Source organism: Protopterus annectens, chromosome 14.part0, assembly GCF_019279795.1.
Source record: "Protopterus annectens isolate FY-2018-M chromosome 14.part0, PAN1.0, whole genome shotgun sequence".
NCBI classification, from domain to species: domain Eukaryota; kingdom Metazoa; phylum Chordata; order Ceratodontiformes; family Protopteridae; genus Protopterus; species Protopterus annectens.
The window spans coordinates 244,438,010-244,465,045 of NC_056748.1; the positions used below are offsets into that span (position 1 = coordinate 244,438,010).

At 37.6% G+C, this 27,036-nt stretch overlaps 1 protein-coding gene across 1 annotated transcript in view; it reads right to left on the bottom strand.

Moving 5' to 3' along the window:
- SLC18A2 (solute carrier family 18 member A2) overlaps positions 1-27,036 on the bottom strand; it is a gene marked incomplete in the record, with an annotated part of 947,305 nt that overhangs the window by 175,103 nt on the left and 745,166 nt on the right.

Sequence of the window (27,036 nt, forward strand, 5' to 3'; positions counted from 1 at the left end):
AAATATAGATTAGCAATAAAATAAACTGACTGTATAAGTGTTTTAAACTAATTATTGGTCTTATGTCTAGTATGTCAGGCTCATAGGCTCCTACTACTGATGTTTTTTCAGATCTAGATATCCAGAATTATGTACATTTGAGGCAAACACATTAACATTAAAAGAGCAGCTGTTGTTTCAGTTTCCTAAGGCCCTTAACTAAACCTTTTGTTATAGCCCAGATGTGCACATCCTGACCTTAGTGTAGTGATGACAACATCATAACTGAACAACTGTTATCACATAATGCATGCCTTATAGAGAATGACAATGACATGGTTCTTCTTATCCAGGCTGAAAGGGTGAATGAATATGAGATGATCATTGGCTTTACAGAATAAAGAACAAAATCCTAAAAAAGGTGGCACAAAAATGATAATGTACAAATGGTTAACAGAATATACTACAGATGTCTGCTGACCATTGCTTCAAAGTCCTATACTAAACAAATGAAACTTCAGGGGCTCCCAGAGTCCAAAATAATTAAAGGTAGGTGACTCTAGAGGACCAGGGCAAGGCAAGCAAATGATACCCTGCCAGCTGTTTTCAGGTGGGCCTTTGGTACAACCAGAAGCTCCTTACCTGCTGGCCTGACAGACCAAAGGCACATTCCAGAGTGTCCATTAAAAAAGGGCAATGCATTCTAGTGCCTGTATAAACAACGAAAATCACATTGTTTATGTATTATAAATTATTTAACTCAAGTAAAGCAAAACAGAATTCATTGTGTGCCATGTGTCACACTTAACTGACAGTACACTTTGCTGTGCAAACTTTAAAAAAGGGCATATTTTATGGGATTGGGGATTCATCACCCCATTCACGGGTGGTCTGTAGGCCCCTCTCTGAAGTCACTGTGTCATGGAGTAAAGGACAATTTTCTATTTTTCTAAAATATGTAGTCACTGAGTTGCATTCAGCAAGGTGTACTGCTGACATTCAGCACAATGCGCATGAGTTCTACCACTGTAAACAGCAATCTGGGTTCGCAGCAGCACGGAATACTGCTGCCCCAACAAAGTATACAAAATCAATGTTAAGCCACAGTCCACAGCCAGCTAGAAAGTTTAGAATATGGTCAGACTGGAACAATGAGTAAGATTAAGTTTACAAACAATTTATCAGAAAATGAGATAAGCCACCCGACCCATTTGCAAAATCTTTTAAAAGCATACAGACAGATAGACAATATGTTGATTTATTAGTGTGGATGTTAACATTTATGGTTTCATGGAAGTGTTACACAGAGGTAGAACTAGGGATTCTGATTCCCAGGGCTGTCTTCTGACCTGGCATACCCCATCAATGTTAAGCAAAAAAAAGAGAAGCTGTCCAAACATGACCTGAAGACAGAAAAAAAAGGCTTGTCTCTCTTTCCAGACTGTAGTATATGTAGCCAGCAGGTGCTGCAATTTATTCCTGCCACACATGGAGCACTAAAGCACTTCACTTCTGACTGAAAGTAATGGCATCCAAATGGCAGGACTGTACTGAATACTGATCACTTTGCACCCTAGGTGACCGATCCATTCACCCCACCCTGGCCACTGGTGGTTAACCCCAGAAAAGGAACATTGTTTTTACAATCTTTTGTGATTTTTTTTTTTGTTTGGAACCTTAGAAGTCTAATTGTTATATATGCTGGTTCAGTGAGAACAAGAAGTCTTAAATAACTTGGACTGCTACAGACAAGTGAAATTCTAGAAGAGATATAAAGAAGATTTATTTTTCATCTGAGTTGGAAAGGTAAATGAATATGAGATAGTTACTGTTTTTATAGATTCATAGATATTCCAAGGCTATTGAGTCTTATGACCATTTACATCTTGCTAGAACATTCCCTTAGGCTGTACCTCATTTCTACAACAGGGTGAAACCAGTCAATCCCTGAGTAAATCTGTGGATCTAAATTATGTTTAAAAGAAGATAAAGGGTTGTACTGTGTAACATGCAGGGGAAACTTATTCCAGAGGTGTGAGAGGTAATAGGTTATAAATCTGTCCTTTCATCATATTTTATTTATGTGATGGTAAAGATTTGGGTCTCTGGCTTTAGTACTTGTGGAGTCATTGGAATTGCAATGATACAGGACACATGGGTCTCTAATGGTAAGGGAGACAGAGATCTTCCCACAAATCTATATTAAAACTGAATAAATGGATAGAGCTTCCATCTTCTCTTGTTAGCTTGGGTACTTTAAGCCTGTGATAGGTTTTGGTTAGGAGCCTTTGGGATCTTTCAGTTTGTTTTATATATTTAGTAAGATTCATTCTAAAGGGGGTGTTGTACTTACTAACCGGTTTTATCAATACTGAGTATAAGGAAGTGATTACCTCTTTTGACCTTATTAATATTCTCTTGGCTATTATCTGTGCTAAATGAAAGGATATCATGACAACCATTATCATATAGTGGTCAAAACAGAGGGAATTGTTAACCCAAGTTCCTAGATTCCTGACTACTTTTTTTGTAGTGATGTGTTGTCTATACAGTATAATGAGGGAAGGGGTAGTGATGTGTTGTCTAGACGATATAATGAGGGGAGGAGTAGTGATGTGTTGTCTAGAAAGTATAATGATGGGAGGGGTAGTGATGTGTTGTCTATACAGTATAATGAGTGGAGGGTTTGGCTACCAACAGTGATGACACAACACTTTTCAGCATTAAGTTTGAGCCCATTTTAATACTCCAAGTGTTTGCTAGGGAAAATTCATGCTGGAGAGTTTGGGCATCAGAGAGTGACTAACAACACCTCCAGTTTTGCTGTCATCTGAAAACTTTGCTAGCCAGATGTCTTCCTGTCTGCTTGGAGAGAAGTAAAGGTCAAAAGGAGTGATCCCAGCACCAGACCCAGAAGGACACCACTAGCCACTTTCATACTGTCTGAGGATCACCTGCAAATCACACTATCTGGGTTCTTTCTTTCTTCCATTTTGCTATTCATCTTACCAAGATGGGTAAATTTTTCAAACATTTAGCTTCTCTATGATGTTAGCATTGGGAATGGTATTGAAGGTCTTGGTCAGGTCAAGATATGTTGTGTGTACTGTATGGCCACTGCCTACAGCCTCTGTAACCCATCTGAAGAAGTTTACTAGATTCAGATAACAGGATCTACTTTCATAATACCATGCTGTTGGAAGTCAGTCCAAGATTTCTGATATTGCAGTTTATGAACTCATGCCATTGTTTTTCAGATGAGGCTTGTAAGGCTGACAGGTCTGTAATTGCATGGGTTGGTTATAAGGCTACTTATATGAAGGGGCATCACCACCGCAGTGCTCTACTCATCATGGACAAACCTAGTAGCCACACTTAGGTTAAGCAGTTGAAGGACTGGGTCTGCAACAGCATGTTTAACACTATTAATTAAGCAACCAGGTTTATTGACTGGACCAATGACGTTTTGGTCTTAGCATTTTCAGTAAACCATCTTTCAAGATAATTGGAAGAGTAAAGGATTCATGTCTTTCAGGACTTTGGACAGAAGTCTCGGGAGTGAAGTTGGCATTGCATTGGTTTGCAATGTCTTTTGGGTCAGAATATGAGGCATTAATATGAGTAAATTCAGAGTAATTTAGGGTATTGGTTCTTAGTTTTTTTAACATGGCTAAAGAAGGATTTATAATTGTCTTTGGCTTCAGAAGCATCCTTAGTTCATGTGCTCCTTTAGATGACCTGATAGTGTTTTTTTGCAACTCCTTTAATAGTTTTCTTAAGAAGAGGGGCTTTCAGTGTACTATATCATGTAAAGAGTCTCTGTCTTTTGTTGTAGATTTTATTTATGGTGATGGAACACCAAGATGGATTATTTTTGACTTTCTCAATGATACCCAGTTATGATGGGGACTGCTAGCTCTAAGCAGTTTTCTAAACGGTTGTAGAAATCCTTAGTTAAACTTGCTGTTGCATCAGGGTCAGGATGGCACAGTCATAAGTGAAGTTTGATAGTTAATCGTACAGTAGGTTGAGGTCTGCATATTTGTTGTCCTTGAATTCATTGGGATTTGCTGTAGGGGATTTTAGGAGTTCAGTAGAGAAGGCTATAAGTCTGTGGTCAGACTTCACTTGGGAATGAAATACGAAAAGAGTAGTGCAAGAGGTTGTGATATTTGTAAGAATCAGGTCAAGGATGCTCTTTCCTGCAGTAGGCAAATTTACCAAGTACACAAGAGGAATTTTTGTTTGTTAAGTCATTGAAGTTTGGGGTATATCCTACACTCAGGATACAGGTATCCAGTTTATTGATGGGTAGATAACGTCACCCAAAATAATGGAGTTTTCTCTGTCATGGAGATCATTTAGAACACAGAGGAACCTTACATAGTTATCATGGGACAAATAATGTGTTCTCTAATAAGCTATTAGTTGATAATTGATCCTGTCTAAAGTAATCTATATTTCATTATGGAGTTCGGTTTGTGCATCCCTGGCGATTTTCCTGGAAGTAATATTTGCCTTGACAAATCTAGAGACTCCACCATAGTTGCTACTGGGTTTCAAGACATTAAAGGTTCAAAACCCATGTATGGAGGAGTGCTCTCTTTGCATTTAAACTGTAAAAACATAATGAACGGCCAGGGCTTAGACTAAACTCTATATTTATTACACAGGTGAAACGCCTTTCGTTTGTGCATTCACAAACTTCATCAGACCAAACAGTCCCATACTAAAACAGTGTCTTAAATAATTAATCCACAAAGGAAATGATGCAATCAATTAATTAATTAAACTCAGCTAACAACATTTAAAGTTACATAGCATACATTAAAACAGTACTAATAAAACTATTGTTTTGCTTTCATTAAAAATGTTAAAAACATATTATTGCTGAAACGTATGCAACAAGAAATTAGAAAATTGACCTGCAGAATCATTGTGAGAAATGAATAAAAATACTAAAACACTAAAACAGACACAAAACTAAGTTGGTTTTCCTACCTGACCAAGGCGTTTAGTTTTAAAATACTATTAATTGTACAATAATCATTAAGCCCAGGCCAGACATAAGAATATAGGGATAACTGCCACAACAACTCAGCCTTTTCCAAATGTAACATCCATGGACCTCCTCTAAGTTCCTGCTTTACTTGCTGAATGCCACAGAATTCAAAACTATGGTTGTTATACATTTGTACATACTTTGCGAGGGCATTAGTTAAGTTTGACTTCCTTATAGCATATAAATGCTCATATGCCCTATCTTTTAATGGTCTAGTGGTTTTTCCTATGTAATAAGATGGGCACTGGTTACACCTAGCCACATAGACCACTGCTTTTGAATAACAGTTCAACCTGTAATCTATTCTGTACTTGTTACCATTAATTTCCACATACTGCCCCTGATAAATAAATTTACAACAGCTGCACATCCCACATTTTTTCATTCCTTGTGCTTGTACATTTGGCAGACTATTACCTTCAAGTAGTGCTTTTAAATGTTTACCTCTTCTTGCTACTGTTTTAACCATACCTGTAAATTTGTCCCTTATGGATACATCCTCTTGAATAATACTCCAATTTTTTACAATAATTGCTTGTATCTGATAACATTGTGTCTTAAATGTAGTAATAAAAGTAGCTGCATAATCAATTTATTCATTGTTACTACCTCTTAAACAAGGAGCTAAAGCACCCTCCTGATATAAAATTGGTCGAAAATGGCCATTATGTCTCTTGTGTTTCACCTCAGTAAAATGCTCCTGTAATATTGGTTTCGGGTAACCCCTACTCATAAACATCTCCATTATTTGCTTTCACTCTTCAATAAAATCAACTTCCCCGCTCACCATCCTGGTGGCACAGACCAGTAAATGCAGTAGATGGTGTATGTAATTATGACAGACTGCACAAAATGTACATATGCAAACCAGTTAGTAGTCTTACCCCAGCTGTTGCAGATTTTGAAAGTAATATAGAAAAAAAGGGCATTGCTATGTGTACAAAGCAGGCAGGAAGATATGAAAGAGAGAGTAACTCAAGCTTTAACACTGTAAAGGAAGGAACTTCCCAGTTTGATCTTCTAGTTCTCACTAGTATGAGCAGATGAGATGAGACTGGGACATTAGTCCAAAGACAAATTAATAGTAATGGCATGCAACTCAAAAGCCACTAAACTTAAAAGATCAGCACATAATGGCTAGATGGATACCCAGTATTCTGGATTTCAAGAAAGAAATGGGAGGGTAAAAGTATTTTAATAGCTTAATGGGAATAACTTCACAGAATGATACTTTGTGCTTACTGATAACAGGTAGTGAAAAAGAAGAAGGAGGGAATTTTGTGGTCAAATTAACATAAGGAGCACACAACAAGAGAGACTCTACGTTTAAGAACACAACAAGAACAGAGTGGGAGGGTAGAAAATTCTTCAGACACTTATCTCTATTATTGAATGGGCTGGACCAAGCTCAAATAAGTAGCTGTTTAATTAAAAAAAGTGCAAAGAAACTAAAAAACTGATAGCAAATATACTTATAATACATATAATGTATATATATATATATATATATATATATATATATATATATATATATTATATATATTATATGTATCTATATATGTGTGTGTGTGTGTGTGTGTGTGTGTATCTGGGATCATGTCTGTAAAAACAAAGAAACTGAAAGCCAGTTTGCCAAAACTGCCTTATAAAGTGGAGCTTGCCTATTTCTCCACTGTTGTCCAACCTTGGAGCTGGTATATATAATTCTGGGGGGGGGGGGTAGTTGAAGACAGTTTCAGCAAACTGATCTCAGTTTATTTGCATTCATTGAAAATGCCTTTGATAGACTGACATGACACTCTCTCTCTCTCTCTCTATATATATATATATATATATGTGTGTGTGTGTGTGTGTGTGTGTGTGTGTGTGTGTGTGTGTGTGTGTGTGTGTGCGTGTTTGTGTGAGTGTCTGATTGTGGGCATTTAAGGTTAGGCTCAGGGATAGCTTATGGAATAGATTTAGTATATGTGTGTGTGAGCTGTCTAGTGTAGTGGTAGTGTTATGGGAAGAGTTTTTTTATGCTAAGATGCACTTTAGGGTTAGGGGCAGGGCAGGGTTAGGGACAGGGTTAGGGTCAGCATGTTTTAAAAAGTGAAATCCCCCTGCTCCACCTTAATAATGTGCGTTAACCCTCACACTATCACTATTCAGACAAATTTGAGCTGAATGTGGTAGGCATAGCCGGCCTTAGGCATAGGCCAACTAGGTGGCTGCCTAGGGCACTGCCCTATCAGGGGTGCTTTTCCAGTATTTATTTGATGTAGGTAGACCAGGATGGGGGCATTGGGTGGTGTGGTGGGGGGGGTGCCGTGGAGCCCTTTTGCCTAGGGAACCAGTTGATCTAAGGCCACTCCTGGTGGTAGGGTCATGGGTAGTGCAATGGAAAAGGAAATTTATTCCTTTTCTTGATGTACTTCATGCCAGAGTTTGTTGTGTGTGATATAACGAATGTTCAACATGCTGCGGTGCATGCCATGTTTTGTATGGCGACCAAATGAAATGTCAACCACTCATTTTATAATCATATATGTGTGTGTTTTGAGTGTGTGTGTGTGTGTGTGTGTGTGTGTGTGTGTGTGTGTGTGTGTGTGTGTGTGATAGATTAGAAAACTCAGACAGCAATATACAATTTCTATATAAAGACTGAAAAAGTCAGTACTGAACCCTTAATATTGCAGTTGTGAGGTGGAACCTTTAAGCACTGTGGCCTTATGCTTCTCTAATACCTAAACAAAGAGAAGGGGACTAATTCGTACCAGATATGCAGGATAGGTATTGATAAGACATGGCTAAGGTGACATGCCAGGATCTGTATAACACTAAAGGCACATTATCTGTAGGTGCTAGGAAAGCCAGCATTTTTTAATGTATGTAGATGTCATGTTTTACCGTGTATGATATTTGGTATCATTTTTATTTGATACGTAGGCATAGCATGCCCTAGTGTGTGTCATAATCTGCACACAATTAAGGATTAATTAGAATTAGAATTAAATCTAGTAATTTGTGTTTTAATGTTGCAGTTAGTAGCTTTAGTCTGAATAATGTCCTAATGTGGCCTTAATACTAATACATTTTCATATTATAGAGGGGTTTCTGTTAGAAACTATTTGACTCTCTAGCACAATATGAATGACTGGTGCTCATTTGCCATTAACAACATCACCCCTTCAATATTTTATGTAGCAGTAATTCAAATATTATATAATTGACATGCTATGGGGGAAAACATTTACAAATTGTTCCTAAACTTTAAATTGGCAATCAATTAACAGTCTAAACTGACATGTAAGACAGCTAAAGTTAATGCCATGAAAGTATTTTTTGTTTACCTTTATTTTATACTCAATACATATGAAGAATTTAGTAAATCTGAAATTCAGAAATAATGATAATACTGCACTGGTGGTAAGCAACATCAGCTTATGATTATCAGTAAATACATTGCCTATAACTATTTATTTCATTTTAGTTTCTTTGTTTCTAGAAGTATTTATTCATACTTACTATTATCTCTTTGTTGTCAAGAGATGGGAGAGTTGTCTTTCAGAAAAAAAACAAAACTCACTTTGAATTGGAGGAGGAATGATCAACTTCAGGTTTGAAGTTGTTAGGAAGGAGATTGTTTTTCCTTCATATTACTCCCTGTTGTATATAGCTTAGAGGACAGGGAATTCTTACAGTTGACTGGTATGTGTGTGTGAGGGTTCTCATCTACGTTATACAACAAAAATTCTTTGCATCACAAGAATAATAAAATTGCCAGAACTATGTCAGATTGCATATGACTGTTACTAAATGACAATAGTATAAGGAATATTGACTATTCACAATCTGTGCCAAAAGGTCTTAGGGTTTCAGGCATTTTATTGAAAATCTAGTTAATCTGTTTTGCAGGAGGCACATCTCATATGTGATTCAAGTCAAAAATCTTATGAAGGAGTTTTATGGGTTATGTTTTTTGCATGGCACTTTCCGAGGGTGTTGTGGAAGTGTTAATTTGTAAAGTAAGCAGCTCTGTGAAGTTAAAAATGCTGCTCAGCTGCTCTCAGTTCTTGTGTTTAGCTTCATAAATAGATCATTTACATTAAATAGATCATTTACATGTATATTCTCCATGTTCTCCCTGTGTCTGTGTGGGTTTTCACTGAGAATTCATGTAAACTCTCACATCCCAAAGTCATACCAGTAGACATAGCCAAATTTGGGCACCAGGGAACCCTGCTGTCACTGGGGGACCCCCAACCACAGCAAGTTATCCCATCTTGATATTTTGTAACATGTCTGTCAAATCCATAAAAGCTAGTACAGCAATCTTGTATGTTTAATAAACCAGGTGGGTAATATCTCATATATATATATATTGCTTTTAAAATTCAAAGATATCTCTGGTTATAGTAATAGTGTTTTATCAATCAACAGCTTTCACAATTCCATTAAATATTTTAGTGCCGCTGGCTTAGTTAAACCTTGCTGGTGGTCATTCTCTCTACTACAACTAACAACATACCTAGCTTTAGGTATGTGCAATAACTATGGCTGTAAGGGGGCCCAACAAAAGCTGTTGCTGGTTGGGGAAAACGAGGAGAAAAAAAATTATTCATGTCCTGATTATGCTCTTTAACCTGAACAGGGCTGTGGTATGACCCTGTTAGGATAAAGCTGAAAATGGCCTCTTCTCTCAACTCTCCCATTTAATACCAGCTTTGTTCTGAAAGCTTCTGTAGGTTACATATGTGTGTGGAGGGTCATGTGTTTATTACTTCTTTAATTTTCATCACAGACAAACCTAGAGGTGTGTACATGAGGTCATTATAGCATTTGGGCTCAGGACAGTGTGGCCATTGTTTTTTTTTTGTTTACTTTTCCTACAGACCTCAGAGGTGTACAAAGAAGGTTACTATAGCTTGTATATTGGCAGTGTATTGTCCAGGAGGAACAAAGTAGAATACATTACTGTAATTATTATTTTTTTCACTTTCCTCACAATCATACTCCAGGCACTTATACAGATGGCTGCATTTTGGAGTTATAGGTGAGGAAGCATGCAATGTTTATGTATGTCAGCAGTCACTTGAAATAAATGACTGTGGCAGTTTGAACCTATGCTTTCATCCCGGTCTAATACCAGAATGAGGCATAGCCAGTCTTCTTTGGGGAGTTAGGGAGGCAGGCAGTTCCCAGATAGGACCCGTTTATTGTGAGCTATTATTGTGCCATCTTGGAACATTAATCCTTCGGTACATCGTATGCCTTCCCTGAAAGAAAAAAAATAAGAGTGAAATTCTTCTCTTACTCATGCTTTTTGTTCACGTGAACATTGGATTAAAAGTCTGGGAAAATGCTCCACAATACATCCCAGAACATCTATAACTGCACGGCTTCTTGGACTTTGACTTATTTGAGTTATTTCCTAAATGGTCATTACTGTGTTGTCTTGGTCAGGGAAGGCGTGTTGAAAGGATGCAAGGAAATCTAAAGCTGAACATCAGCACAGCTTCTTTCCTCAATCATAATTTCTGCTCAAGCCATCACTGGATGAAAAGGTTGTGTAAAAACAAAAAAAATAAAATGCACTTCAGAGCATATAGGAAGTTATGGCTTCTTGAAAGAAACTGAAGAGTAGGGCAAAATGACAGAAAAAGAAGAAAAAAGTAATATGGATGATATGGGGAGCCCAAGATAGGGGAAGACTAGAGGGTCTGTGTGTTTGTGGGTGGGTGGGTGGCTGAAACTGTAGGCCTAGGGTGCCACTTTACCTAAGTCCAGACCTGTACATAGAGTTGCTGCAATATATCATTATTGCAACTAAATGCCAGTGTCTATAAATGTCCATTTGTTAGACGGGCTAGCATAGTGTGGTACAAAGACCTGTCGTAATGTAAGAGTACTGTAGCTACAGATCAGTCTGGGCATACTACTCCTAAAATTTTGCAGCATGAACTAAGAGGTTGCTTATGAGATGCTGGCAGTGACAGGGTGATATGAAGACTGGAAGTGCCTAGGGGACCCCAACTTGACATCTGCTGGGGGCCCCAAAAATGCTAACACTGGCCCTGTCCACTAAAACAATGTTTATGGAATGAAAATGCATTATATATTCAGGTTTTGGGGCATAGTTAATATAGCAAGGTATATATCTTGTGATAATTTCTATATTGGGAAACAATAAGAACATTGTTGCAAAGGATATATGAGCACTACATGGTACTAAAATGGTAGCACTAGTAATTTTTTATTTTTATTTATCATTTGTTGACCGGGAAAGTCCAACTAGGTTCCACAGAGCCTGTTTTCAGCGGAGGACCAGGGAGAAATGCTCCAGATGCATGTCTTTGGAATGTGGGAGGAAACTGGAGTACCTGGAGGAAACCCACGCGAACACAGGGAGAACATGCAAACTCCACACAGAAGGTACCCCAGCCGAGAATCGAACCGGTGAACCTCTTGCTGTGAGGCAACAACATTAACCGCTGCACCACTGCGCCCCCCTTTACAGTAATGTCCTGTTTAACTCAGTAACCCTGAGTACCTTCTGAGGGCACCTAAGCGCTCTCTGAGATGCTAGAAATTGTATGCTGTTCCACCCGAGTCCCTTCCACAAGCGCCGGTAATTTTGCATTCAATTTTTAGCTCCACTGTTAAAAATTTAAGTTGAAAAAGTACCTGAACTTTGTCAGGTGCCTTCTCAACTTAGTTTTCAGAGTGGAGTAACAACATGTTCATATTTAAGTTTTGCAAGAAAATCGGCTTGCTATGTACTGTGTATCCACTTGTGATCACAGCAAGCCGATTCTGTATGTATCAAAGATGCAGCTTTCAGAGCACATTTTGTTTTTCATCACCTATGATTGGTTTAACCAGTAAAACTTGGACCCGTTTCTTATTCTGCACAATTATGTATATATGTGTATACATATAATTTGTATGAAAAGTTTACAGTTTTATTTCTGGTGCGTCCCGCTGTCAGTTTAGGCAGTTAATACCACCCACAGTATGACGTCACTGTGCACACCCCCACCCCACCACTGTTAATTTGCATTCGATATTGCTTGAACAACCCTGGATTGTTTTTATTTCCCTTGGGGAAACATGCACTCAAGGCTCCTTTGCTTCCAGTCAAGTTGGTTCAGAAGATTTTTTTTTTTTTTTTTTGCTGTTGCTGTTGTAATACTCTCCTGCTGTGAAGATATATATGCTAATTATTTGTGTTCTCTGTTGTCAGCATTCAGTTTCAAGGAAATGATAAGCACCGATTGGAAAATGGAAAATAAATATTACCTCAAAAAGAAATCCGTTTAACAGGAATGTCTGCCTTGCTATGTTGAACGTCAGACAAGTAATGCATTTGAACTGCTTCGGATCAAGCAGTTAAGTTTCTCTTATGCTGATCGTTATTGCAGAGCCTTTTATTGCAGTTCTGCAGCAGCAAGTGTTTATATTTGTACACACACACTCTGGAAGTGACTGAATTTAATGTCAGTTTGCCCTTTTTTAATAATAAGCTAGCTTGCTGCCCTTCTTTGTCATATTTCAACTCTGCAGCTTCGGAGTGTAAATATGTGCTGTTGCTGTTCGCAGTTTGATGGCTGTTTACTTTGAAATACATGAAAAGTAATGCATTCATTAGTGCCCTCGTTTCAAAAAAAGTCCACAATGTCAGTGCATGTGTAAGTTGCCTCTGTTCCTGGCACAAACATTATGGCTATGGTTTGCTATGTGCTTCAGTAGTCATTTGCAAATTTTCTGACTTTGGCGAAGTCATTTGAAGAAACGGTGGTGGTTTGTGTTGACCTAAGATACTGACGCCCAATGAGCTTGCACTTTTAAATGATTATTTCAATTATTTATTTGTGCATAAATATACAAAAAAATCCTTATGCAGGACATGTACAATCGAGTTTCTACTGGGGAAAACATAAGGTCAGATGAAAAAAGATGAAACAGAGTCCAGGAAGTCATGGTTGTGAAACGTAACGTGATCTTACCATTCTTGTAAAACTGTCACTATACTTTGACAATCATAACCTGTTTTACTGTTGTTTAGGATGAGAATGAAGCAGTTGTATTTCAATTACGGCATTGACTGGGAACTTATACTGCAGGTACATACATTTTGACAGTCAAGCTGACAGTATCGTAAATGTAACAAAATGAAATACGTGGGCCCTGTAAACATGTTGATTACATGATATTGTAGTATTTATGCTGCAAAGTTATGGTGTGCATGTGTGCGTGTGTGTGTGTGTGTGTGTGTGTGTGTGTGTGTGTGTGTGTGTGTGTGTGTGTGTGTGTGTGTGTGTGTATGCGCTCCAGCATGTACGAGTGAGCATGCATCTGAAATTGTCTTTTTCCACATGAATGAGTAAGTGTGCAGGGAGTATTACAAAGAAAGGATTTATGTCAAAACTATGTAAGTAAAACGTGTCTGCCAACTGAAGCATACAATCATTAACTACAGAAAGCAGACCCCTGTATTCTCAGAAAGCAGATCATTTAGCTGCTTTGATGAGAGCTTTTGTCTGCAAGACACAATTTGAGATGAAGTTGCCTAAGACATGTTAGCTAAAACAGGCAAGGCAAATGGGATTTATACACCATTCACAGTGTCAGTCATATTACTTGTGTAGAGTGTTCTGTTTATATGCATAAATGACTAAGGTGTATAAGCAAACTGGAAATAAGTATTTGCATACACAAAATACAGTGGAGTAAAGCCAAGTCTGTTTTTTTTTTTCATAAATTTCTTGTGTGTAAAGATGACAGGACAGTATTGTTAATGGGTTCCTCTTAGTTTTTCCTCTGACTTGTTGTTGTGTCTTTTGGCTTTTCCCGGTTAGGGGTCGCCACAGCGGAACTCCAGTCCGCTAATGATTGGCAGTAGATTTTTACGTGCCGAGTTGCCAGCCCTGACGCACAACCTTCAACGAAGGTATGCCCATTCACGCATGTCTCCACACAGAAGACACTCTAGCTGAGAATCGAACAGGACAACGTCCTACTGTGAGGTGACAATGCTACTGCAGCACTACCACCGCGGTCAAGAATGACTGGTTGTGATATGAAAATGGGAGCGACCTAACATTTACTTATTTGTAAACTGATACTGGAGCTCCTCCGGCTTGGTGTGCCAATTGTGACTTTAGGAGGTACTTATTTTGTCTGATCAGTAAATCTATCAAGTATACTTATTTGCTGTTTTGTAACCTTAGTTACAGACTCTGTAGTTATGGTGTGATTTTTTTTGGAATTATTTAGTGACCAAATATTTTTTTTGCCATATTTAAGTTTATTGGACTGTAGGCTTGCTCTGTTTGGTTTTCTTTTATTTTTCAGAACCTTTGGCATTGAATGTCTGTCTGGTATTGTATTTTTATTACATATTTAATCATTGGTCCACGTGTGTCATGTAAGCTTCAGCTTAATTTTGAACAGGATATAGTACAGCTTTGTAAAATCTTTGGTTTAGTTTGTTGTTGAGTTTGAAGCAGTCTACTAACTGCATACTGATCATCACGTTTTTGATAACATAAAATTTTCTGAGCATTTTTCACTTTGCAAAGGAGATGGAGTGGTACCGCTCTAGAACGCCTGGAGCAGAGGTATACCCAGGATGTTTGCTTTCTCAGTATTTTTAAAAAGCCTCCTTTCTATAATAGTTCTGTCTTTTTTGACTAGATAGTTTATTGCTTCATCGTTACAGAGGCTTTATTCAAAAGAAAAAATAAAACTTAAAAGATCTTAAGCGAGCCATTTGTTTCATGCAGTACTATTAGCCAGGTTATTCAGCTACAATTTACATGTGCAAGTGTATTTTTCCTGAGTACTTCATCAGTGTTATCTGTGGTAATTAATGGTGCACCGTCTTCATTACCATTTCAGCTATGTGACCCTTGACATTAAATGTGCTCCTCAAGCCCCCAAATGATACCTCCACAGTTAAGATCATATTTATAGTTAAATATAAAGACAGAAAGGAACCTCTGCATTTGTTTTGGTTCTCATATTTGAGTTAAGTCCCTCAATTGAACAGTTTTATCAGTTATATGCATCCCTGATTGTACCAGTTTTTTCTGGTTTAGCCATGGTTGTAATGGACAATTATCTTTGCAAAAGGCAATGATTTCAGTGGATGGTACAACCAACAATTTAGAAAACTAAAAGTTACAAAGAGATCGCTTCGCTGAGATCATTATTCTGACATTTGGCTCCGAGTGATACTAGACAAGCCAAATAACCTTGTATGTTCTAATAGTATTAACAAACATTCAAATGTAAACTACTGCAGGGCTATTAATAACAGACAATGTCCCTAATTAAGGTTTGCCCATCTCTGTTATCATTGAGGGAGTGAAGAATGGGCAGTCATCATCCAGTCTTTATACAGGGTTAATAAAAAGAGTTGCAAACCTGAGGCAGGGTACCCTGCCAGAGGCAGAACCCCTTTTGGTGGCTATAAATGGCCCTCTTCTCAGAGACAGTTGCTGAATGGGTTCCTATTACATGAACAAACATTTTCAAAGTTCGAATGTCATATGGTGTACACCATATGATTGAACTTTGAAAAGTTTGACGGTTAAATGTAACGGCACCATACAATGCAGAACTGGAGAATTTCCCTTTTCTGCACTGAATTGCGATCTCAGAGTTGGTATATTTAATTAGGGGTGTGTGGGGGGTGCAGGGGGGCTTGCCACCCCTGCTAGGAGCATTAAGGTAAGTTTTATTTTTTTTTTATGTTTTATTATATATGCGAAGTTTCAAACTTCGATCATATGTTATCGAACATATGGGATTCGAAGTTTTGAAACTTTGAATATATAATATAGACCCGTTTTTATAATCTTCAGTTACACACTACTGAGGTGGTTGCTTAGGTGAAGTGTTCATGCTGGTGGTTGCACATACTAGGAAATGTTACTGTAGGCTTGTTTGTGGAAATGTTTCATTTTGGGTGCATGTATACCTGGACATAATTATGAGGATGTTGCTTGGGGAAATAATTCATTGTGCATCAGGGAAGTGCTTGTGCATACATGGTCTTACTGCTGAAGTGACCGCTGGGCCAATTTGTGTAATTTTGGTGCCTGTGCATACAGAATGCAAACAACTGGCGGGGTTACTGGGGACATATAGAAAGTCAGTCTGCAAATTACATTGGGTTACATCACTTCTGCTTGTGTTATTCTATTTGTGATTATACTGCACATACTAGGAAATGTTACTGAAGGGTTGTTTGGGGGAAATATTTTTGTTTAGATGCATGTATACCTGGACATAGTAATGAGGATGTTGCTTGGGGAAATAATTCATTGTGTATCAGGGAAGTGCTTGTGAATACATGGTCTGACTGCTGAAGTGACCGCTGGGCAAAATAGTTTATTGTGCCATTTTGGTGCTTGTGCATACATAATGAAAACAACTGGATCTGTTACTGGGGAAACATAGAAATTAAGTCTGAAAATTACATATGGTTACATTACTTAGAATACAGCACATAAATGTAATTATTGTGTAATATGCCATCATATAATACATCAGACACACCATTGACTAATTAACAGTATAATGTACAATAAGCAGACAAGAAATCACTTCTGCTTGTATTATTCTATTTGTGATTAGTACTTGCATGAGTGAGATAAAGGTTATCACTTGTTGACTATTGCCAGCATGGAGCTACCATATTTTTTGTGCATTTTTCCTGGCTTTGTCAGTCATGTGTGGAATTTAGTTGGGAGGAAGGGCTCAGTAATATGTAAGTATTATACTATTTTACTGAATTACTCAGGTGTTCTCCTTACTGATAATGAGTCTGTGTTACACAATAGCTGCACAAGGTAATATAATGAATGCCCAGTCAACAGGTAATGTGCAGCAATTATCACCTTTGTCTGAGCATGCATAACTTTGCAGTACTAAAAGGAAGGTCATCATCACATTAGCAATAAGTGTAGTTACAGTATAGCAGAGAGTCATTATCACTTTTCTGGTAAAAGTCTTAGCTGCTGTAACTGTTATTCACAAAAGTAGAAGTCGTTATCACTTTGATGAATGCACAAGCCAGATTGTGTTCATAGGTTCATACACATGAATATCAGTATGACAGTGGCCTCTCTTGGGAGATAGGGTGATGCATCTGCATACATTGTCTGTAGTTCATTTAGAGGGGATTTACATGTGCCCTTTCTGTGCCCCTTTGTCAGTTACCGGCCAGGCCCTTATGCACCAAGGCCAGGAAGGTTCCTCTTCAGAGATTTCTGCCAACTGCTCTTGTGTTGGTGGGTGCATCACGGGGGGGGGGAGCTTACCCAGTGATCCATGGATCTTGTGATCGACCTGGATTGCAGTTGGGAACTTGGAGACTGTTCTGCTCAGTCCCATAGTACTGCTGTCTTAGGTAAGTATGGCCTCAGGGCTGCCACTGTGATGCAGTGTTTCAGTCCAGGAAAGGACACATGCAAAAAGACAAAGCCTGAGGCAGTCTTAGCCTTTTCACGTGTTCTCTTGGTTGAGCTCTCCACTCAGTCTCCCTCTCTTCAGGTGTAGTAAATGTATGTAGGTCAGGGCAAAACCCTTTACATTAGCTTCCCCCTTTGAGTCCTTATAACCATTGCTGAAAGGACACATGTAAATGGAAAAGGCAGAGGTAAGGCAGAGTGCTGGCACTGTATGCAATCAGGAGTCATTGCTGCTACCAGCTTCCCCACATCCAGTGTGAATGTATACTGGGTTGCAAGAAGAGGTATGCATTGGAGTGGAGTACTGCAGTTGTTGGAAGAGAAGTGTTCCATCTACCCTGAGTCAGACATCCTTGTGCTCCACATTGGAGGGAGGAATGTCATCAGTCAACCACTCGGAAGGATACGGTTTCAAATCAGAGCAATATTTAAACACTTGCAGTCATGGTGGCCATATTGTCATTTTGTGTGGTCTAACATAATTCCTCAACAGATGTGGGAAACAGCAAACAGTCAATGGGCAGCGCACAAGGCCAGACGTTTACAGAATGAATTCATGCATGGCTTGATGCACAGGGTCGGTGGATCTACAATCTGTCATGACAGCATCCCCGCAGATGTTCACCTGTTCAGAAGGGATGGCGTTCACCTAACTGAGGAGGGCATTGCATTGTTCTTGACTGACCTTCACAATGGCATGAGGAGAGCTATGCAGGATTGGTAGTATGCAGCTTGTGAGAAGAATGGAAAACACCCATGACTAAGTAGGGACCAGTATGGTAAGTAAAACTGTTATGAAATCTGTTGTGTAAAATATATTTTTATGAGTTTGACAAATAACTGTGGTAAGGAGCTGGTGAAGATGCTGAGAAAGAACAACTGTTTCAGGAGAGTGCTAGCACGTACAATCTAATATGTCAGTGACCATCCTGCAATACTTCTTTTTTTATTCTGCTTTCATCAGGTGTGTGTAGAGTTTAGATTACAGGAAGGGCTTACTAATACAAAACTTGATCCCTTGGGTCCATTGCTAAATGGACACATGTAAAGAGAAAAGGCATAGGTAAGGCAGACTGCTGACACTGAAGGAGGTTGTGAGATGGCAGTGGTATCAGCTGTCTGAGTGGGTAGCCAGCACAGCTATCGGACAGATCAGATGGCCTTGTCTGCCACTGAAGTCTCATGCCTGTCCTGGGTTCATTAGTGGAGTGGTGGCCCTTACCTTGCTTTTTCTCTTTACATGTACCCATTCAGCACTATGTTGGCTACACCAAGAATGTGTATATTTACAATCATATGTGTCTACATGATAAAACAACTGCTTCTGAATGCTGTACACATGTACATATATCAGTCTTGTTAGGACTCATTTTATGGAAATTATGATTTTTTCATATTTTGGTAAATAACTTTGCAAGGGAGCATGTCAATGTGCCAAGTAATACCTCACTTTGAAGACGGTATTGATAGTTCCAACATGGTAAAAGAATGGTGCCTGTATGTTGTACAGATGTGCAGATATCAAAGTTTGTTTTGGACTTAGGTTACGGAAATTATGATTTTTTTTTTCATATTTTGGTAAATAACTTTGCAAGGGAGCATCTGAATGTACCAAGTAATACCTAATTTTGAAGATAGTATTGCTGGTTCCAACATGGTAAAAGAATTGTGCCTCTATGTTGTACAGATGTGCAGATATCAAAGTTTGTTTCAGATTTAGGTTATGGAAATTATGATTTTTTTCATATTTTGGTAAATAACTTTGCAAGGGATCATGTGAAAGTGCTAAGTAATATCTCATTTTGAAGACAGTATTGATAGTTCTGACATGGTAAAAGAATGGTACCTGTATGCTGTACTCATGTGCAGATATCAAAGTTCGCTTCGGACTTAGGTTTTGGAAATTATGATTTTTTTTTCATATTTTGGTAAATAACTTTGCAAGGGAGCATCTGGATGTGCCAAGTAATGCCTCATTTGAAGACAGTATTGCTGGTTCCAACATGGTAAAATAATTGTGCCTGTATGTTGTACAGATGTGCAGATATCAAAGTTTGTTTTGGACTTAGGTTATGGAAATTATGATTTTTTTTTCATATTTTGGTAAATAACTTTGCAAGGGAGCATCTGAATGTGCCAAGTAATGCCTCATTTGAAGACAGTATTGCTGGTTCCAACATGGTAAAATAATTGTGCCTGTATGTTGTACAGATGTGCAGATATCAAAGTTTGTTTTAGACTTAGGTTATGGAAATTAGGATTTTTTTTCATATTTTGGTAAATAACTTTGCAAGGGAGCATCTAAATGTGCTACGTAGTACCTCATTTTGAAGACAATATTGACAGTTCCAACATGGTAAAATAATGGTGCCTGTATGTTGTATACATGTGCAGATATCAAAGTTTATTTCAGAATTAGGTTATGGAAATTATGATTTTTTTCATATTTTGGTAAATAACTTTGCAAGGGAGCATGTTAGTGTGCCAAGTAATCATTTTGAAGACAGTGTTACTCCTTACAACATGGTACAAGAACTGTGTCTGTGCACTATACACATGTACAGATATCGCAGTCTGTTTAGTCTTGTACGATTATGAAAATTATACATTTACAATACTTCTCATTATTATGCCCATATCTTTGCAATGGAGCATGGTAATCACACAAATGATGCGTCATTTTGAAGCTGACATTCAGATGCACAGTTCCTACACTAATATGTAGGCTCTGTCTGTTACAGGTGGTGAGATATTATGCTATGTTTATTTAACAATTATGAGAAATAATATATTAATCATATTTCTGTGAATATCTCAAGAAAGGAGCATCACAAAGTAATGGTTAAGGTATCATTTTAAAGCTGACATTCATACTAACAAATTAAATTCTAATTGTATGGGTCTGCATGATACATTGACCAAGATATTGTGCTTTGCTTTTCCAAAAAGTTAAAAAATATGTACAATATCAACATTCCTTGCCAAATATTTAATAATGACTTTGATATGCACTATCAACATTTACACTGTTGGAAAGGTCAGTGTCTGCTGAACGACTTTCGCGTTTACATTTTTAGTTTAGCTCTTATAGTTAAAGAGTTATGAACATTTGTTTTCTGTATGGTACTACAAATGGATTTTCTGAAAATGAGCTCAGGCTGCACTGTTGTTCCTATGGTGGAATTAAGAAGGCAGCTTTTTATGCGCTGCTCCGGAGTGAATGAGTTAAAGATAGTAAAAACTAAACCCAAAGCAAACCACCAAACTGAAGCTCAAAACTAAAATTACAAAAGTGAAAATCTAAGCAAGAGCTTCAGATCATCACAACAGTGTATTTATTGATAAAATAAATATCCATTGCATTGGGAAAGGGCTGTTCCTGTAAGCTTTGCTGTGGGCATTTGTTCTGTCAACAAATAGAATGTGATGGTGGTCTGAAGCTCTTGTTTGGATTTTTACTTTAAAGATAGCCCAATTTACAACCATTTAAAGAAATTTGATTTTCTTTTTTCTTTTTTGAAAAGGAGTTGTTCAGCTAGATGCCATGGTGGTGATTATGATAGGTTTATAGAAGTGTCAGAATTAAACTGGCAGTTACTGGGGAAATTCATAAAGGTTAGTGTGAGGTGTACACCTCATATCCAGCTTGCTGCAGCTTTTCTGAATTCATATAAAGCCCTAACATGGCATGGAATGGAGCTCCAGCATGAAGACAGGCAGCACCATGCAGGGTTGGCTCCATGGCCACGCTGTATGCTAATGAGGCATTTTGGTGGAGAGCCATATGCTAATGAGCCATGTGCTCTCTCTCAGAACTGCCTCCAGGAAGTCATCTACACATGGAGCAATTCATGAAATCACTCAGGTGTGCAGATCCACATGGCCACTCCTACCATGTTGCAGTAATGAACATGGTCAAAAGGCTACATTCCGCTATTGCAGAAGAGATAAGTCCTGGGGAGTTTAGTGGTAAGATAGGGTCAGCAGGTCTGTGAGTGAGTATATGCAAGGGACTGCGTGTGTGTGTGTGTGTGTGTGTGAGGACTGTCTGCCTGGGAAATAGCATAAGTGGGGTAGGGATGGGGTGTGTGGTAGGTGTGTGTGAATGCATGAGTATGTGGTAGTGACTGGGTGGTAGGGGGATGTACGTGTATGCGTGAATGTGGTTTGGGGTGGCTGCCATACCTCCAAACACCCCTTGACAAACAAGCATAGTTTAAACCATTAGATGAGTTGGCTACTAGCCATTAAAGATAACTGCACTACAGGAATGTAGTGTGACCACTATTTATTTATACTTCATTAAGGGGAAAGTCTGACTAGGTACAAGCCCATTTTTAAGTGGAGGCCTGGGGAGAAAAGCTCTAAATTATTATAAAACATTTTTGGAACAATAATTTTACAGCTTTTAAAAACAAATATAGTTTAAATAATTATATCAAATTAGACATAATATGAAAACATTAACAGATACAAGCTATATTACAATCATTTAAAAGGTAGAGAAATTTTAGCCAGTTTATAGAGAAATTAAAGGTAACTATAATATGAAGTGAAAGAAAAGCAGTCTTATGGTATATTTAGACAGAAAGCCAGGGGAGAAAAACTGATGGAAGAAATGAAGTGAATGAAGAAGGGTGAGTAAGGAGATATAGGTATGAATAGGTATTTGTTCACATTTAGGGATATAGTTTAGCCTGGTGTTAAACATCAGCAAAGCCAGATTTTGCTAGGAAGTCTTTCAGAATAGCTTTGAAGGATGGGATGGAGGATATTGATCTGATGGATAGAGATAAGGAGTTCCAGGCCTTAGCAGCATTGTAAGGATACAGAGAATGCCCAGCAGATTTGATAGGTTTGTGGACATACAGGAGTTTTTGGTCAGTGGATAGTTGTTTAGAATGTTATTTAGTGCTGGACAGTTCTCATCAAATTAGGTTATTAGTGATATACAATGGTGGGTTCTGAAATGGGCATTTGCTGTAAATTTAGCATCTTTGTTATAGTATTGTTCAAGTTTTGGTTTTTGTGATTGCTAAAGGTTAGTAAGAATGGGAGCACCATAAAGACGTGGGGAGGAGATAAGTAGTGGCAAATACAGCTTTATTTGCATTGATGAGAAAGTTTTTGGCTGTATAAAGCATTCCTACTTTTTGATGAGTTTTCTTATAAGATTTTGTATATATAGTCAAATGTTTGCCTCCCCTCCACAAAGCCACATTGATCCATGTCTATAAATGTTAGCATCACTTTTGCCATTCTTTTAGCCATTATAGACATAAATACTTTATAATCATGGTTTAGTATTGATATGGGCTTGTATGAAGTTGGATCTAATGGATCTTTACCCTCTTTAGGTATTACAGCTACCACTGCTTTCCTCCAGGATGGTGGTACTTCTAATCCTCATAAAATAACTGTTAAACAAAACCTTTCAGATCTTTATCAGTTTTTTCCCTCCTAGCTTCCAAACCCCTGCAGGAGTACCATCTATTCCTGGGGCCTTTCCTGTAGATTTTAATACATCATCATTTTCATCTTATCTACTGCTATTCTAGCTGGTAGTAATTGAGCTACGTCTGCCTCTAACCTTGGCATATTTAATTCTTCCATAAACATTTCCATTTGTACCTTTTCTTGATTTTCATATTTCTTTGCTTTATACAGACTTTCATAGAATTTCTGAAATATTTGTAAAACTTCTACAGGATTGTTATCTTCCTTGTTATAGGCTCCCTAAGCTTGGCAACAGCCCTTTCTGCTTTCAGTTACCTGAGTCATTGTGCTAAAAGTTTTGTGCTCTAGAGTTATTATCAGAAACAGTTGCTTAACATCAATCTTTCTATACTCCTACATATTATTGAGGTAATCCCTTATTTTCTGTTTAACATTCTGCAGTTGCTTCTCTTCTTGTTCTGTCAAATTTATCCTATTTTGCAATACTTTAACATTTGTCAGTCCCTCTAAATAATTAAATAATTCCTGTTACTTCTTAACCATATCTAACTTTCTTTTATTTCCACCCTATTTTTAAACTCCACTTTAATTTTATTCCACTCCCTAGCTATATCTTCAGAAGAAATTTCTATCTTCTCTAATAGCTCCTGAATAATTTCAGTACACATTTTTTAAATTCTTCTCTTTTCAACAGATAGGTGGGAAAGTGATAGTGTCTCATTTTTATTTCATTACCCTGTGTTTTTATTTTAGTTATTATTGGCGTATGATCTGAAATAGTTATTGGGTACATACCAAGACGTTCAATTAAATGCACAAGTTCCTGTGAAATGTAAACTCTGTCTAGCCTAGCCCAGTTTTTGTATTTTTGGGGATAATATGTAAATTCACTCTGGACTCCTAGTACTGAATTTGCATCTCCCATGCCAAATATTTTCATACATTTCTTCAAAAATCTATCCTCCCTCATTATATTTTCCTTCTGCCTCCCCGACACATCTTCACTGTTGCAAATCAAATTGCAGTCCCCCAAAAAGTAATATTCCTTGTTGAAAGTTGATTTCTCTCAGAATTTTCTTAGGCTCCATTATAGCAGTTTAAGGTAGAATACAAATAAATGCTAGTGTTTTTTCCTCACTGTTTGTAGTGAATTTTCTTTCAGATCTTCTGTATTTCTTTTTTCCTGGCATCCAGGCAGTGCACTTACTAGCTAGTTACTGAAATTTACCTAGAAATATAAATCCACTGGCTTTCTCTGCTAAGTTTCTGTTTTCACACTGGGAGACCTAGAATTAAGCTGTTACTCAATGTGTAGCCATCTTGGAAGTCTGTCATACAGGTCGAATTTAAGATTATCAACAACTATGACCCCTAATAATTTGCTATGAGAAGTGACTTCAATGGCTGTATTATCAAGAGAAAGGGGAGTTTAAATTAATTTTTTTTCATGGGAGAAGAATTTGGGGAAAAAGGAGTATTTTTTTTTTTTTTTTATGGTTGAGTATGATTTGTGAGTTACAATACCATGTTACAGTTGCTGTTAAAGCTTCCTGAGTCATTTTTTGGAGGTGTGCCATTTTGTCAGATGTGCAAATGAGTGTGGAGTCATCTGTGTACTATATTAGGGAGGCCTGTTGAGTGGAGGGTGTTGGTGAGAATGTTAGAGGAGAGGACCAAGGATAAAGCCTCGTGGTACACTGTTGATGACTGTGAGGTATGGAAAGATGGTGAAGTGCCATTTTACTGGCTGATACCTATTGGGCAAGTAGCTTTTGAACCACAGAAGGATGGGCTGAGAGAGACCTAGTGAGGGCATTTGAAGTTAAAGTTTGCTGTGACTAACTGTGTCAAAGACTTTTCACAACTCTAGAAATAATTAAGAGACAAGTTTGCCATTATCTCTTGCTTTATTGACAGCATCTATATAGGTGAGGAGTGCAGTGTTAATACTATGGGAAGGATGAAAGCCGTGTTGTGTAGGGAATGGGAGTTCTTTCTGCAGAAGATAGTTTAGCAATTGTTTTTGAAAACATTTTTCAACTATTTTGGAGAGGGGGATAAGATTGCTATAGGTCTGAAGCTAGTAATGTCTGTTGAATTTCCTTTTTTGTGCAGAGGGATAAAGTGTCTTTTACCAGATAGACAGAACATGGTATTCTTAGAATGACTTATTTATAAGGATTGAGACAGAATAGGCAATGTGATTGGTTGCTATTTTAAGGATTGTTAGCTGAAGTAGAGCATGGTTTGAATTTATTTAAGAGTAGTTTTATATAGAATGTGGGAAGAAGTTTGAAGGTGAAAGTGGACGTGGTGATATGTGGCTGCTGGGCAGGTTTAGGATTAGATGTTGGAAAATTCTTGGTTAGAGATTCTGTACTGTCTATGAAGTATAAGTTGAATTGTATTGCAGTTTTGAGTGATGATTATTGGGAGAGGGTTTAGGGTTGAATTTATTGCCAGGATACAACATTTCTTTAATGGCTATCCAAAATTATTTAGGGTTATTATAATATAGTTTTTGTCTTCATTAGTTTGCTTTTTAGTATGATTGAAAAGCATTCCGAAGTTTTCAAGATACTGTGGTGTTTTATATTTTTGCCACATAAACATGACCATCTATCAGGGATAACTGCACTAAGTGGAGGGAGGCCTTTAGCCAACAGGGATTAGTACATAACACTTGTGTCACAATGGTAACTAAGCCAGTACTGGGATCAGGGGATGATAGGGACATGCAATATTGGATTGCAACCAGAGAAGACATCAAGGATGTGTAGACAGTTTGGGGACAGGTACAGAGACTTTGGTGTGTGTGTGTGTGTTTGTGTTTGACGATGTACTTATGTAAGTGTGTCTATGTGTGGGAGCTTAACTGAAGGGAGACAAATGCCTTTGACTACACCATGCAGCTCCTGCAGTAAACACAGAAAGATGTTGTTTTGCACTTACTAATTTAGAGAGATGCAAATGAGAAGATAATGAAGTATTTCCTTATTGTAGCTAACGTGTTTCTGAATCTCAGAATACTGCATCACTGCAGCAACGCAGTCTGGGCCTGTCAGTGAATTTCCAATATTGTCTTTCTTGCACTGACTGATTTATAACTTTTTGTACTACTCTTTTACACAAAGTTTCTTATTTGTATAGCATTTCATTTTTGTTATTCATATCTGTCTTTTTAGCTTATAGGTAATCTCTATAGTTCAGTTATTGTTCTCAGCAGTTTACAAATTTTTAGAATTAGAATTTGATTGATTATGCATTGATTATATGAATTTTAAGTGCATTCTTTCAGTACTAGATACTTTATTCAGACTTATTCGGAACAAACATAACCAAAAAGAAGACTAAAGCACTAGAACTATATTACTAGTCACAGTCAGTGCTCTTTTTTAAGTCATTTGGGTTATCTTTGAAACAATACCATGCTGGTTTATAACGGACTGTGCAGTTGCCTGGTAAGAGATTGATTTTGATTAATATTTTATTTTTTACGATTGTTTTTTCACTGTTTGTGGTAAGAAAGGGATATGTTTTAGACAGGCAAGCTCTAGCAATCCCAAGAGGTCTAGTCAGATATAAATTCACACAGACTGCAGAAAGGACAATCCGGGGCTTATATAAACAATCCTGCATTAGGTTTGATTGAGTGTATAACTGCCTGGTAAGAGAAGATTTATTTTGATTTATATTTTATTTTTACCACTGTATTTCACTGTTTCTAGGAAGAAAGGGATAGCTTGCAGACAAGAAGATTTACTTTGATTTATATTTTATTTTTCTCTAATTTTCACTGTTTATTGTCAGAAAGCGGTAGGTTTTAAACAGGCAAACTCTAGCCATCCCGTTCAGCTGTAATTCCAGCTTTTTTGCAACGTTCACAGCTGGTACTGTCAGAGAAATGACCTTATCCTACTTACTATAACATTTAGTTGTATATTGTTTGTATGAGTTTTCATAGAAGTTGATTTAAAATATTTTTGAATTCTGCGGTAACTGATTTTGATTAACCTTTTCATTTAGAATTCTTTATTAGTTTGCAGCTAAAAATGGATTCTTTAAATTAGTATGTCA